At 42.9% G+C, this 15,367-nt stretch overlaps 1 long non-coding RNA gene across 1 annotated transcript in view; it reads left to right on the plus strand.

The window, feature by feature from the left end:
* LOC125166042 (uncharacterized) overlaps positions 1-15,367 on the plus strand; it is a 72,842-nt gene that overhangs the window by 7,184 nt on the left and 50,291 nt on the right. The window lies entirely within an intron of this gene.

The following is a 15,367-nucleotide window of genomic DNA, read 5'->3' on the forward strand; positions in this document are numbered from 1 at the left end:
GGAGTGATGATGGGAAACTAAAGAAAGGGGATGGTATTTGGTTTGAGAATCAAAAGGTGGGCAATATTTCCAGCAGAGGGATCTGACAGCAATGACATTCGAAGCAAAATATAAAGGCAGGTGAGTACACAGTGAAGCAAGGGTTCATTGGGCCTGACTATAGGGGACACTGACCAGCAGAGTTAGAAGGCTGTGCTTGATTTCATAGGCAAAAGGCAGCCATTGATAGTCTTTGAGCAAAGGGAAGACTGTATGAAGTTGTTCTATAGGAAGGTTAATCGGGCTAGAGAATATGTAGTATGGATTATTTTTAAATATTTATTTATTTTGAGAGAGAAAGAGAACACATGTGTAAGCATGCAGATAGAGAGAGGGAGAATCCCAAGCAGGCTCCACCCTGTCAGCCCAGAGCCCAGCTCGGGGCTCCATCTCTTGAACCTCAAGACCATGGCCTGAACCAAAATCAAGAGTCACACGAACTGAGCCACCCAGGTGCTCCTAGAATGGATTACTTTAATCAAATAAAAGAAATCAGGCCGGAAAGTGTGTGCAAAGAAAGAACTAAAAGAGAAGAATGGGAGTGAAACATTTCAAAGGAAAAATGGACACATCTAAAAGCTATTTAAGGGGCGCCTGGGTGGTGCAGTCGGTTGGGCGTCCGACTTCAGCTCAGGTCACGATCTCGCGGTCTGTGAGTTCGAGCCCCGCGTCGGGCTCTGGGCTGATGGCTCAGAGCCTGGAGCCTGTTTCCAATTCTGTGTCTCCCTCTCTCTCTCTGCCCCTCCCCCGTTCATGCTCTGTCTCTCTCTGTCTCAAAAATAAAAAAATTTAAAAAAACGTTAAAAAAAATTTTAAAAGCTATTTAAATGGAAGTAAGAATGAAGGAAAGAGAGATGAAAATTATGTATATGTAGAAAAAATGCACGTGCTTCACACACAATGCCTCAAGTGCTTACAAAAGCTTCTAGTTGCTAATGATACTTAATTAGATTACTGTTTAGAATGAATAATTGTTTTGCAGTTAAGACACAGAAGAAAAAGAAATTTAAGAGGCAACCTACATCTTTCAAAACACCAGTAATCAGGAGAGGAATACAGCTTTGACATTTAGTTCCAAAACTTTGTCTGGGACAGCATAGAAAAAGAAGGAAAATAACATTCTGTTGAATTTTAAAACAAAGTATATATAAACTATATCTCAGTAAAGCAGACTGTTCATAAATTATGCTTCCATCAAGTTTATTCTAAAAATCTAAACAAAGGAAATAAATCATAAAAGCAGCATGACTGCATTTGGTCAGTGGCAGGTGGTGGGGGGAGTGTTGGGGGAAGCCAGTGCTCTTTGAAGTAAGCTAAATGTCACTTTTAATTGGCTCCATGTCATTTGCCTAAGAACCTAGTTCCTGTGCACAGCATTCACAACCAGTTTGACAGACCTGAAACCAGGGTTTAGGAAGACTGAATCTCATTGCATCCCCTACTCACTGAACATTTGACATTGACATGGAGCAGAATTTGAAAGATGCTTGTGAGGCACTTTGGAACATAAGCCACAGAGATGGTTGTATTGATCACTCACTTTCCCTTTATAGAACTATATTAAGATCACATCCTATATTCTTCACCCCCAGCTTATAACCTACTGTACACTTCCAGCACCTTCTTATATTCTTCTAGCTCAGTGTGGGGATCTTTAGATAAAAAGAAATACAGGCCTTCATTATCCCTCTTCCAGCCCTCCAATATTCCATTGGTTTTAGAGAGTATAGAAAAACCATTAACACTCTAGTTTTGTATTTTAAGTGCTACACCAATCAAACCAAAAATCTCTGAAAAGCTGAGAGGATTAGTGTTTACCTCTTTTCCCCAGCCTTTCAACTGGATTCTTTGATGAGCCTCCAAAAAATATCTCTGATCTTAAAACAAACCCAGATGGATATTTTTCCTGGCCTATTTTCATCTGGTTAGCCACCTGTTTCTTTCTGTGCCAATACAGGAAGGGAATATGAGAAAATGGAAGATGTTGGCTCAAAGCCCTAGAGGTCTGGGGAAAGTGACTTTTAAAATAATCATTCTTTATGCACTGCCATGCTCCAATGCCACCTTCATTGATGGCAAATGCAAAGTATGCCAACAGTGTTTATTAAAAAAATAAATGAGTATCAGGGTGAATACTAAAACTTCAAAAGTGGAAGTTACTGTTGAGGCCATTTAATTTAAAGCCCCATCATAATCTAGACAACTTAAGTCCAGAGAAATTTAATTAGATTCTAAAATCAACATATTTAAAATAAATAGGTAAAGAAACAGTACACAACAAGACCCTGAAAGAAAAGTAGGTTTGAGCAAATCAAACTTTTAGAATTGAAAAATACAGTTATTTAAAAAATAAAGTAATGGACTGATTAAAAGCAGAATAGACACATTTGAAAAGAGAATTAGTAAACTAGAAGATGGAGCAGAGGAAATTGCCATAATGCATATGCATAATGCAGAGTAGAAGAAATGAAAAATATGAAGAGGAGTTAAGAGAAATGAATGATGGAAAAGTTTCAAATATATATATTTTTTTAATTTGAACGGGGAGGGTCAGAGAGAGGGAGACACAGAATCTGAAACAGGCTCCAGGCTCTGAGCTGTCAGCACAGAGCCCGACGTGGGGCTCAAACTCAACAGACCGCGAGATCATGACCTGAGCTGAAGTCGGCCGCTTAACCGACTGAGCCACCCAGGCGCCCCAAAAGTTTCAAATATATTTAATGGGAATTCTAGATGGAGAAAAATTAAGGAAATAGATAATAGATAAAAATTTTCCAGAATTGGTCAACGACAAGAATCCTCAGATTAAAGAATCACAATAAATCCAAAGCAAGGAATATGAAATTAAACCTTCATTTAGACACACTGTAATGAAACCCAGAAAATGGGGGAAATATTAAAAGTACTCCAAAAAAGAACAGTTTGGACTGGCCACAGATTTGACAATTATAACAACAAAGGTTAAAAAACAATGGAATAATATTTTCAATTCCCAAAGAAAATAACTGACAGCCTAGAATCCTATATCTTGTTAAACTGTAATTAAAGAGGGAAAAATTGGGGCACCCGGGTGGCTCAGTCATTTGAACATCCAACCTTGGCTCAGGTCATGATCTCATGGTTCAGAAGTTTGAGCCCTGCATCAGGCTGTCTGTTGTCAGCTCAGAGCCCACTTTGGATCTTCTGTCTTCCTCTCTCTCTGCCCCTCCCCTGTTCATTCTCTCTCTCTCTCTGTCTCTCTCTCTCTCTCTCTCTCCCCCCTCAAAAACTAAACACTTTTTTAAAAAAGAGGGCAAAATAAAGACTTTCAGAATAACACTTGAGACCTTTGTTAAATGGACTTTATATTTGTCTGTTAGAGCTGCCATAACAAAATACCACAGGCTAGATTGCTTAAACAATAGAAACTTATTTCTCATAGTTCTGGAGGCAGGAAGTCCCAGATAAAGCTCTGGCAGGGTTCAGTTTTTAGTGAGAACTTTCTTTCTGGCTTGCAAATGTCCACCTTCTTGCTGAGTCCTCCCATGACCTTTCCTATGGGCATATGCAGAAAGAGAGAGATGGAGAGAGAAGGAAAGAAGGGTCTGTCTTCCTCTTCTAATAAGGCCACCAGTCCTATTAGATTAGGGCCCCACCCTTACGATCTCATTTAACCTTAATTATCTCCTAAAGATCTTATTTCCACATATAATCACATTGGGGATTAGGGCATCAGCATAAGAATTTTGGGGAGGACACAATTCAGTCCATAACAGACGCATAGGATACATGTCAGAAAGAAGGAAATTGATCAAAAGTAAGGAAAAAAATAAAGGTCAGCAAAGAAATTGGTAAACACAAAGGTAAATCTAGAGGAATATTGACTCTAAAAATAAGTACTACTAATAACTATTTTGGAGAGGACTAAAACTGGATGTAAATAACTAGTATTGTCCAATAGTACTTTCAATAGTGATGGAAATGTTCTATATCTGCTCTGTTCAAAATGGTAGCCATTAGCCACATGTAGCTATGAAGCACTTAAAATGTGGCTCTGCAATGAAGAAAATTTTAATTATATTTAATATTAATTTCATTTTAAGTATCTGCATGTGGATAGTGGCTACCATATTAATCAGTACAGCATTACACAATAATAGCATTGCAAACGGCTAAAGCAGATCAAAGTTAAATATTCTAAGGTCTTTATCTGGAAGGAGAAGGGACATTTTGAAGGTAGTTATTCATATTAAAATTTTAAGGACAGACACTAGAAAAACTGAAATAGAATGTATCCTTTACAAAGTAGCAGAGGAAACAGGAATAAAGAAAACATTGATACACAGAAGATAGGAAAAAGAAATGAAAGAAATCAAAGAAAAGCATAGTAAATAGAAACCATAAGAAATATGATAGAAATAAATAAGACATATACCAGTTTCTTCTTAAAATGGAATATAGAATTTTAAGGAACCTCATGTATCAAGGGCATATTGAGTAAAAAAAAATCAGCAAAAGATATGTACAGTATTAAACCTTTTATAAAAAGTTTCAAACCATATAAGCTATTACTATTTTTTTATTAACATAAATATATCAACTATAACAATATGCATGGGAATGAATGACAAAACCGAACTTCAGGAGAGTGATTTCTATTGGAGGAAGGGTGATGGAAAGGGAGTAGATCTTTAGTTGAATCTAAATATTTTTAAGAAAAGATTTGAAGCAAATATGACAATGTCAACCTATAAAATGTGGGTGGTAAGTACCTGGGTTTCAAACTCTATTGTTTGAAACTGGTAGTTTCAAACTCTTTTATAAAGAAAAACTCAAGTTCAAAAGAAACATATCTATCCAGATACTTTCTTCTTTTCTGTGTTAGACCATTTCTATCTGACTGCTTTAGATCTTAGGATTTGAACTTGATTTCTTGTCACTTAGGAAACTTCCATTCACAAAATAGTTAACATCATGAGCCCTCCTTACACCAGAGGACTAAGGAGCTGGACAACCCAGTTCCACTGGGAAGTTCTGTTTCCTTATAACAGGGGTCAGCAATTTAATTTAACACAGTGTTCTATTAGTGGAATGAGTGAGTACTCTTGGATGCCATTGGGTGGCTGGGGGGAAGGAAGAAAGAAGTGGGAGAAGAAAAAGAAAATAGGGGAATAGTGGGGGGAAGAGAAGGAGTTATGGTAGTGGGCTACCAACTGACTGCTCACACGTGAGCAGCATATCCCTATAAAAGAAAGCAGGATCTAATGACCTCATCTCATTGCTTTGGCATTTTTCTATTAATGCTCCTTTTATTGTATTGCAAGTACTGTTTATATATCTGTCTCCCACTGGACCATGTCTCATCCCACTTCTTACCTTGAGTGCTTAGCACTCTGCCTGACAGAGTAGGTCTTAATGAATGTCTGTTGAATTAATGGTGAATACACAGCTTCCAATCTTAAGTGATTTCTGGCTTCTTGTTTAAGCCTTCCAAGCCTTTCTGTTTTGCTTTACTGCCTTCTTGGGTCCTTTTTCAGGCTCTTGAAATTTGAAACCTTTAAGCCTCTGTCCAGCTCTAAACTGGGACATCCAAACCAACTTCTAGGTGGCCTACAGAGAGTACTTTGTCAGGACGGTAAGGGAGATAGACTGGGAGCAATGTCTGGAAATGGGGATGTTCTGGGGGTGTCCCAGGAGTGCCACAGAATCCTGAACCTGAGTTTTTTACTTTGTGGGAGCCATGGCAGGGAGCCATGATCAAGAGGATAAAGGGAGAGGGATTGTGGCATTCCTGATACCTAGTGTTCATGTCCTCCCTCCCCTGTGTCTCAGCCTGAAGTGTGGGTCCCCCCAATCCCCTTTTCACACCCAGCCCCAGCCTCCCAAAGCCAGCCCTGTTCTTCATTATAAAAATCCTGACTTTTTAGGAGAAATCAGCTGTTGCTTACAACTGTGGGAGGTACTATCTTAACAGAGACAGGAGTCTGGACAGCAAGATATTTCTGTCAACTGTGTTGTGGGAACAGGTCTATTCTGTTTGGTTGTCATTAAAGGGATTTTCCTACAAAGATGTTTGTACAGTCTGTTGGGGAGATAACTGGCCCTGCCTTGGGCCTGCTTGCTCATTGGCCAGCCAGTATCTTTCAGCAGTGAGATGTTCAGGAGCCATGTTAAAGCGGAGGCAGATAAGTGGGAAGGCTGAATGTAGCTCAGATAATTAATTGAACATTGCAGTGAGACAGGCACATGAACAACACACCCCTGGCTTACTTAGAGGAAACCTGTTCTTTGCTTCAAGAGGGCACAAGAAAACAGGTGCATACTTACCTTTCCCTGTCAACAGATTGGGGTGGCTAAGGCTGGCCAAGGAAACTCCTCACCTCACATCCAGTTATGTTGGGTCCTGGGCAGGTCTGGGGTCTCTGATTCATCCTTGGTGGATGAACCCTCTCTGTAGGTTCTGTCCCACCCTGCCACAGGCTCTAACTTGAGCAAAGCATGGCAGAGTGCAAGGGCCTACAAGATTAGCAAGCTTTATGGTCTTGGAACCTCCACAGCATCATCTGTTGCACCAGGCTCATCCCTGATAATCTCCAGCAGTTAAACCAACACAAAAAGCAGCAGCCATAGCAAATTCTACAGCAGTGGGGGCTTCTCTGAGAGTTCTTTCCTTAATAGCATTGTCCCTCACCTATTGCCATTCCAGCCACTCTCTGAAACGGAGGTAGAAACAGAATACAGGGCCTTTCACATTAACTGGCCTAGGTGTGGTCCACCCTGATCCATCCCATCAGCCACTGGGGGTTGTAAAGAAAGAAAATGAATCCCATATTACTGCCCTTATAGCCTCCAAATTGCTCCAATAAGGACACTATTATTGGACACTATGCACCAGGAAGAAACAATGAACTCTGAACTCCCAAGCACCACAAAAGATTTGCCTCAATACTGTGCCAAGAAACTTGACCAAACTTCTACCTACATTAGGCTGTATCCCTAAAGGTGACCCCACCTCTTGTGCTGAGTCTTTGCTCAAGAAAATACAATTCTGCCAAACTTCAGAATGTACTTTGTCCCAACCCACATTGCCAAACTGTTTTCAATCATTTTCCACTTAACACCCTTCAGTAATTTTTCATTTCCCCATGGCCCCCTTTTTAGTTCCCTATAGTCTTCCCTATCCCCTTTTTGTTCCCCCTTTTATACTACTCAGTAGTAGTATAATTACCTTTAAGGGATTAATTCCCATTAGTCCCTTAAAAAACCTGTCACCTTTGTCTTAGTTGGTGTTGAGCTCACTCTATATTGGAGTCTCTCTTCCCTATTGCTCTAGTGTGAATAAAACCTACCTTTCCACCTTTAACAAGTGTCCAGTGCTGTTTCTGTTTGCAAGGACCAATCCAGGACTTCCCCTGATGGCTTCAACCCTCATGCCCCCAGGCCAGGAGCCAGTGGGACCATCCCAGACACCACAGCAGGATCCATCTGGGGTCCACTGCCTCCAGCAGAGATCCAACAGCTGTTCACCAGTATAGCAGAACCTGCCATCAAGAGGTGTCTGAAGACATCTCACCACAACACTTCAGTCATCGAAGATGTGGCCAGGCGCCTTCAGGAGCAGAGATGTGTCTGGCATGCACACCAGTGCTCTATCAAGTTCAAGGCCCCATATGTGGCCTACAAGAAGGCCCACATGGCATCCTGCACTACACAGAGAGAGGTCAGATGCTGCAGATCATGGGCAACAGCAGCCTGACAACCTCAGGGAGCAGACCCTGCCATGGGATCTGGCCACCACCAGGCCAACCCAGGGAAGGAGAAAAGGTAATGAGCAGAAATATGGATGAGCAGAAGAATACTCACTCTTCCAGGAAGCAGCAGCTGGAGGCACCAGAACCACAGATGGAGACAAGAGTATCAGTTTAAGCTGGAAGTGGAAGTGTTAAAGAGTTGTTCAGTTGGTGCCCAAACCAATAAGACAACTGAGATGAAGGATACCCAAGGGACGACCAACGGACTGAGCACATAAGTGGCCAAGTGTGTTCTACCAGAGCCCTGATGACATGAGATTGAGTAGAGAAGGAAGTCATAAATGACAAAACCAAAGTAGGGATCCCCTCAAAGGAGTCCGAGCTCCTGAAAACTTAAGAAAGCATGGTTTCCCTATAGGTGTTGAAACCCACATATTAAAGCTGGAAGGGATGGCTGGAGATTATCTTCAATGCTTGTATTTTACAGATGAGGAAACCTAGCCAGAGGAAAGTTATTTGCATAAGGTGACACTGCCTTTTAGTGTTAAGACTGACCCTAGAACCCAAGCCCAGTGATCCTTCCTCTGGCTTTTATGGTCTCTTGCCTTAAATGTAGTTGATAATTGGCCATCATAGTCATCATTTGCTGTCTTACAAATGGGGCCTGGAAAAAATGGGATTAGGAGAGCAGCTAGAATTTCTTTCTCCAGCAGAACTCCACAGGAGGCCAAAGTCTCCAGACAGACACCAGCCTCCGAGAGAGACTCCACCAGCAACACTAAATATTCCAGGGGTGTCTTCAGTACACCCTGGAGCACAGGTGGGCCACGTACACAAGCTCCAGCACAGCCAAGATCCTCAGGCACCACCAGACTATTGTTGCCATGGTTGTAGCTAAAATGGCAGAGACCAGGTGCTTAGAGAACTGGCCCAGGAATCAGCTGCTCAGCTAGACCAGCACAATGCCCACATGGCAGCCTTGACCCAGCTGGCCGGAGAGAGCTACACCTAGCACCAGGAGGGTGTCCGTGAGGGGGTAGCCCTCCTAAGGCCATCTCTAGGCCGCTTGGGCCAGAAATGAGACCTACAGACCACAGCCTCTGCCATACCCAGCTACCCCAGGACTTTGGGAAGATTTCTCCATTGGGACTTGGATTCTTGCTTTTTTTTTTCTCCTCCTTTTTCTTTTAGATGAAATTTGAAAATTAAATGGAAGAAAGGGATAGATAGAACAAGAAGCAAAGGAATTTATTATTTTAATAAAAAGACCTTGATGTGAAAGGGCTAGTATTTTAGGTTTTTTCCTTATGTTTCATGCTGTCTCAGCCTCATAGCAAAGGATGGACAAACCTCCAGATCAGGGCTTCTAATGATTATAATCAGGCCTTAACCAAGAGAGGCCATGGTGGTGAGTCTTAAGTCTGTTTTCTTGTTAACCCAAGCCCCTTTTGTTATCATTCATACATTCAAGAGACATTTGAAGGTCTGCTTGATGCCCAGGCATTATCTTAAGTACAGGGTATGGTATTCATTAGTGATAAAAATGCACATCATCTTTGGAAAGCAGTATGGTAGTTTTAAAAAATTAAGACTGGAACTACCATAGAATGTAGCAGTCCTGCTTCTGGGTATATAGCCAAAAGAATTGAACGAAGGATGTCAATGAGATATTTGCATACCCATGTTCATTGCAGCATTATTCACAGTAGCCAAGAGGTTGAAGCAAAATAAATGTCCATCAGTGGATGAATAGATAAACAATATGTGGTCTATGTATGCAGTGGAATACAATGCAGCCTTAAAAAGGAAGGCAATCCTGTCACATACTACAGCATGGATGAACCTGGAAGACATTGTGCTCAGTGAAATAAGCCAGTTACCAAAGGACAAATGCTTTATGATTCTGCCTACATGAGGTATCTAAAGTAGTCAGATTCACAGAAAGCAGTCTGGTGGTGACCAGAGGCTGAGGGGAGGGAAAGGAGAGTTATTGTTTAATGGGTATAGAGTTTTAGTTCTGCCAGATGAGAAGGTTCTGGAGATCTATTTCAGAACAATGTAAATATACTTAACAGTACTGAACTGTACACGTCTATGGTCAAGATGGGAGATTTTATTATTTTTTATTTTTTACCACAGTAAAGAAGAATACACATCATCCTTGCCCTAATGGACCTTATCATTTAAAGGGGAAGATAGTCATTGAATACAGCTAAAATGAATGATTACCACTATAAAGAAAATGAACAGGAAGAGTAATCAGACAAGGCTGTAGATACCTCAGGGTGATCCAGGAAGACTTCTCTGATTCTAGCACAAATTAGCTATCAATAGACTCATTAGAGAAAGCCATGCTCCCCACTCCTTTGTCCAAATGTAGAATAGTCCTGGAAATAAGTCTCTGCCAACTCAGCTGCAGACCCTGCTCTGGTCACTGCCATCATAATGGCGGTGGTAGGGTGGTAGCGAGACTCACACCAGCAAAGACACGCCAGCTCCTCTTCCTCCCTAAAGCACAGAGTGGGCTCAGGGTGACAATTGCCTGAGCCTACACCCAGAGCATTCTTTTTTTGTGTGGTGTTGTGGTGAGCCTTTTATGTATGACTTTTTTTAGTCTTTGTAAGCAGGGATACTGCCTATTTTAGGCCTTGGTGTCTCAAAGCATCTTTAGTATCTCATTTACATTTATCATGCAGAGAGTAGGCATTCCACATGGTTCATTCATAAATGCTCATCTCCAACTAATCCTTGGAGGTCGGTGTTTTAGTGAATATTTTCAAACTCTCTGAGAAGATATGTCCTTTTTCATGAAGGTAAGAGGGTTACCTTTGATGCTTTCCTCACCAAATGATGGTAAAACCATTGGTGACGTTTCTCTGCTTCTGTATCTTTGATGATCTCAACCTCTGCTCAGTTGCTCAGCTCCTTGCTCAGCCCAGGGCCATGCTGTAACCATGATTTAGGCCTCTGGGTAGGCAACTGCCTTCCCTGGTTTCAGAAGGTTAAGAATGGCAGGAAACAGGACAAGCAGGGCCCCTTCTGTCTTCCCTTCCTGCCACCTAGCTGAAAAGTAAGTCTCTACCAAGGAACTGGCACCAACTCTGATCGTCATCTAAACTTGTCTGAGGCCTCAGCAAATGCCGCTGGGTCTACAATGAGCAAAGACAATGGCATTTTCACACTAGACATGATGGCAATGCTAGAACTATAAGCAGACTTGTTGATTTTAGTGCGGCTCTCTCATGCTATAGGCAAAAAAGTTGAGACCTGAAGAGGCTCCAAGACCACAGGATCCTGGGAGGTGGACTCCCCTGTCCAGAACTTTTCCAAGTTTAGGCTGCACCCAAAGCTTAGCTTAATCTCAACCCCCAAACAGTATCCTCCTGGCAGTAATCTCTTGACAGACTTCAGGGCCAAGCAAAAGATGGGCCTGAGGTACGATTTTACTCTTTTCACCCAGTGTTTCTGTACTACCTCCTCTCCACTGGACACTGGTTTCTGAGCTGTTTCAAGTCATTCCTCTTCCTTCTCACCCCTGAATTAGCAAATCACTAAACTCCTGCCCTATCTCAACATGTCCCCCAACCAAACAATGGTTTCCTTCTCTACCTTAATATCATCATTAATATTAAAAAGCATTTATAGGGGCGCCTGGGTGGCGCAGTCGGTTAAGCGTCCGACTTCAGCCAGGTCACGATCTCGCGGTCCGTGAGTTCGAGCCCCGCGTCAGGCTCTGGGCTGATGGCTCAGAGCCTGGAGCCTGTTTCCGAATCTGTGTCTGCCTCTCTCTCTGCCCCTCCCCTGTTCATGCTCTGTCTCTCTCTGTCCCAAAAATAAATAAAACGTTGAAAAAAAAAACATTAAAAAAAAAAAGCATTTATAAATTACCTATCACCTCCCTCCAAGGTGACGCATAAATCAAAAAGAGATTTTTTTTTTTTAAAGACCATTCAAAACTTTGTTTTAAATTGCTCTTTTTAACTTGTAGAGCTTTCTCACTGTGGTATAGTCATGGTCCAACCTAAAATCCTCTCCACTCCCACTACCCACCTCTTCACCCTCCACACATACACTGATGAGGTTTTTCACTTCCAGGAAATTGTGTGAGGGAAGGAGAGAAAAATAGAAAAGGGGAGGGGCACAAGGTAAACAAGCAAAATCACAGCTGGGCTTGGTTTCTAAAGATGGAGACGCCAAGGCTCCTCCAGCTCTTGGAATTCCAGTTCACAGTTTGCTTCTCAATCTTGCCAGCTCCAGTCTCTGAGGGTGGGTGAACCTGAGCACACAGAGGAGAACTCTGGGAAAGGAGGCCTTTAGGAAACTGCCTGAAAGGTTGGGGCAGATGCCAAAACTTTATCCCCAGAGTCCCTCAATTTAACCCAACCAAAAGAATGGACAGCTCCATCTTCCAATCAGCTATAGTGGTCAATCACAAGTAGAAGAGGGTGGATGTTAAAGCAGAACCTTCTGGGTAATCTGATTAAGTACCCTTCACCCACACACACATACACACACACATACACGCACACATACACACACGCACACAGCTATATTCCCCACTGATTTCCTAGCTGATTCTCCTGCCCTCCTTTTTCCCCCTCTAATTCATCTCTCTGGGCTACTAAGGGTTATCTTTTTAAAAGGCTAAACTGATCATGTCTACCCTTGCTTAATTCTATCAGTGATTCCTTATTCCTTTTGGCTCACGGGAGGTTCAACCTCCTTAGATTGGCATGCAGGTCCCTGCCTGCCTCTGCAGCCCCATACTGCCATCTCACTTTGGCCTCCAGTTTACAGAGGTACCTGCAGCTCTTCTGGAGCACCACACCCCTGTGTCTGCTGCAGGTCCCTCTTCCTGGAGCTCCTTCTACCATGCTTGTCCTTTACCACTCAGCTCAAGGGCAAACTCTTACAAGTCTACTTAATTGCTACCCTTCTCTTCTGCAGCCATATGCCCAGGTCTTACCTCCTCAAGACGGCTCTCTTGCTGTATGCTAACTGTCCAGTTCCTTGACTTTTTACCCCACTGGAATTCTTGAAGGCAAGGACTGTATCTTTTTCACCTTTGCATATCCAGTGCTTAGTGCATAGTAGGCACACAAAACTTTTAGTGCATGAATGATCTCAACAGTACACACGCTGATTAGCAGGGAGTTGTTGGGAGAAGACTTCCTGCCTTGAAGGATCCCTTGGCAACTTCACATTTCTATATTCTCCTAATTATAAACACTTTATCTGAGTTTGGGAAAATGGAATCATTGACTATTAGAAATGGAAGGTACTTCAGAGCTCAAGAGAAGCAGGATGGGGTAGTAGCTGGGAAAACAGGATGGAAAAGGGGATGTGATGATAGAAACAGAGGTCAGAAAGGAGAGAAGATGCTATGCAGCAGTTTTGAAGATGGAGAAAGGGGCCAAAAACAAAGGAATGCAGGTAATTTCCAGAAAATGGAAAAGGGAAGGAACAAATTTTCCCCTAGAGTGTTTGGAAGGAGCATAGCCCTGCCTATGCCTTGACTTGAACACACTGAGGCTGATTTTGGACTTCTGCCCTCCAGAACTACAAGATAATAAATTTGTGTTGTTTGAAGCTACCAAGATTGTGGCAATTTGTTGCAGCAGCAATAGGAAACTAATACAGATTATTATTTTTTGAACAGGATTGGTCCAGAGAAGCACAGATGTGTGTGTACAAGTGTAAATGTAAATGTGTATGAAAATACATGTGCCTTGGGGCACCTGGGTGGCTCAGTCGGTTGAGCGTCCACTTCCAGATTTTGGTTCAGGTCATGATCTGATGATGGTCCTGAGATCAAGCGCTGCAAGTTGGGCTCTGCGCTGGATGGAGCCTGCTTGGGATTCTCTCCCCCTCGTTCTGCCACTTCCCCCTTCATGTGAGTGAAGCGCATGTGTACATGCTCTCTTTCTCAAATAAATAAATAAATTTATTAAAAAAAAAAAAAGAAAATGCATATGCCTTTATGGATGATGAAAATAGCACTAAGGAAATTTTAAGCAGGACCAGCAGGTGAGCAGGGTGAGTCAGCCACAAAACTGAAACAAGTTTCTTTGACAGTGCAGGCAATTTGTCCCTCTACTGCTGGAGATAACCAACCTGTATGCCCTTTCCAGGAACTTTCTAAAAAGATACGGTACCTTTGGAGAGTTACAAACATTAATGGCAGTGCTTTATCTTCTGGGAGAGGGGAAGCTTAACATGAAAAGAAGAAAGAGAGCCTAAAGAAGAAATTCAAGTGAAATTGTCATCACCCTGGGTTTAACTGGGTTTGAACTACCAGATGCCAACTGATGGCTTGGTGCACCTGGAATTCCAGCTGCCTTTGTGCCTCATTGCTTGCATGGTGGTCTGCAAGCTAGTTCTGCTCCATGCCACAGCAAGGGTGCAGGCTCTGGTCCCACTCCAGGCAGATGGCCTCACCTCAGTGAATACACAGATTGTGGAACCAGCTGTAGCCAGTGACCACATCATAGATGCACTCTTCCTGACACAATCTCTTAACCTGGAGACACTGCCAGACAATTCCAGCTACCTGAAGACCTCCACCACAGTGCCGCAGAAAGCCAAGAGCCACTTGTTGAAACACAGCTCCTAAGGAGTGATGATTTTTGGTGGTGGTATGGGGCTGTCAGCTATTGATGGATACAAAGGGTATGCTCCATCACCCATAAGGACCAGCTTTGTGGCCTCAAGGTTTTCCCCCATTTCTTTTTGGATAGGGGGTAAGAGAGTGCCTGCATCTCCCCTAGGACAAAACCAGCTTTCCTCCAATACATGTGAATCATGGCTGGATCCTGGGCAGCTGATAAACGCTTGGCTTAAATGAAGTGTGTGAAAGGGGACTTCCTATAGAATTTCTTCCTGAAATCAGGACCAGCCTCAAGCTTGAAGAAGTACTGAAAAGTACTTATGCCTGTTGGAATAGTTCTTTTCCTACCCTTTAGGGCAGGACACCTCGATATGTGTGCCTCCAGTATCCCAGCACACATCAGGAAGCCATATTTGGTCCAGAACCTCTCCATAGCCTCCTCCAGGTCAAGCTGGTTTTTCTGGAGGTGCTGAAAGATAGCAGAGATGGCAGCCACAACCTTATGGATGGCATACCCAGAACTGGATCTGCCCACTTCGGAGAGCTCAGTCACACAGCCCAGAGGCACTGGGGAGGCCAGTAGATACATTCCAATGGCTACTTTCTGAGGCACAGAGGAAGGAAGCTTCATATGGTGGCTTCCCTTTGACAATTCAGTGCCAACCTTTTGCAGATATGGTAAAATGTCTACCGAAATATCCGGAAGGCTCATCTCCATCTGTGGAGGCTAAGTCTGTCTGCATGGAGGTCCTACCAAAGATGAGATTGTGTAGGGAGAGCCCCAATCTTGTGTGCTCATCTTCCGAGGGACTGAGACATCGCAGGTATCTGTGGCTCTCTGAGCAGACAGTGGATGGCTGCTTAGGTTCTCCAGGTATGGAAGGCAGCTGGATTCAGGTGGACCTGCATGCCATGGGCCAGGACAGCCTCCTTGTCAGCCTCTTCACTCTCAGCCACAAGCATGGCAACAATGGCTCCTATTTGCAGGGTG

This window comes from Prionailurus viverrinus, chromosome B2 (assembly GCF_022837055.1).
Source record: "Prionailurus viverrinus isolate Anna chromosome B2, UM_Priviv_1.0, whole genome shotgun sequence".
Lineage (NCBI taxonomy): Eukaryota > Metazoa > Chordata > Mammalia > Carnivora > Felidae > Prionailurus > Prionailurus viverrinus.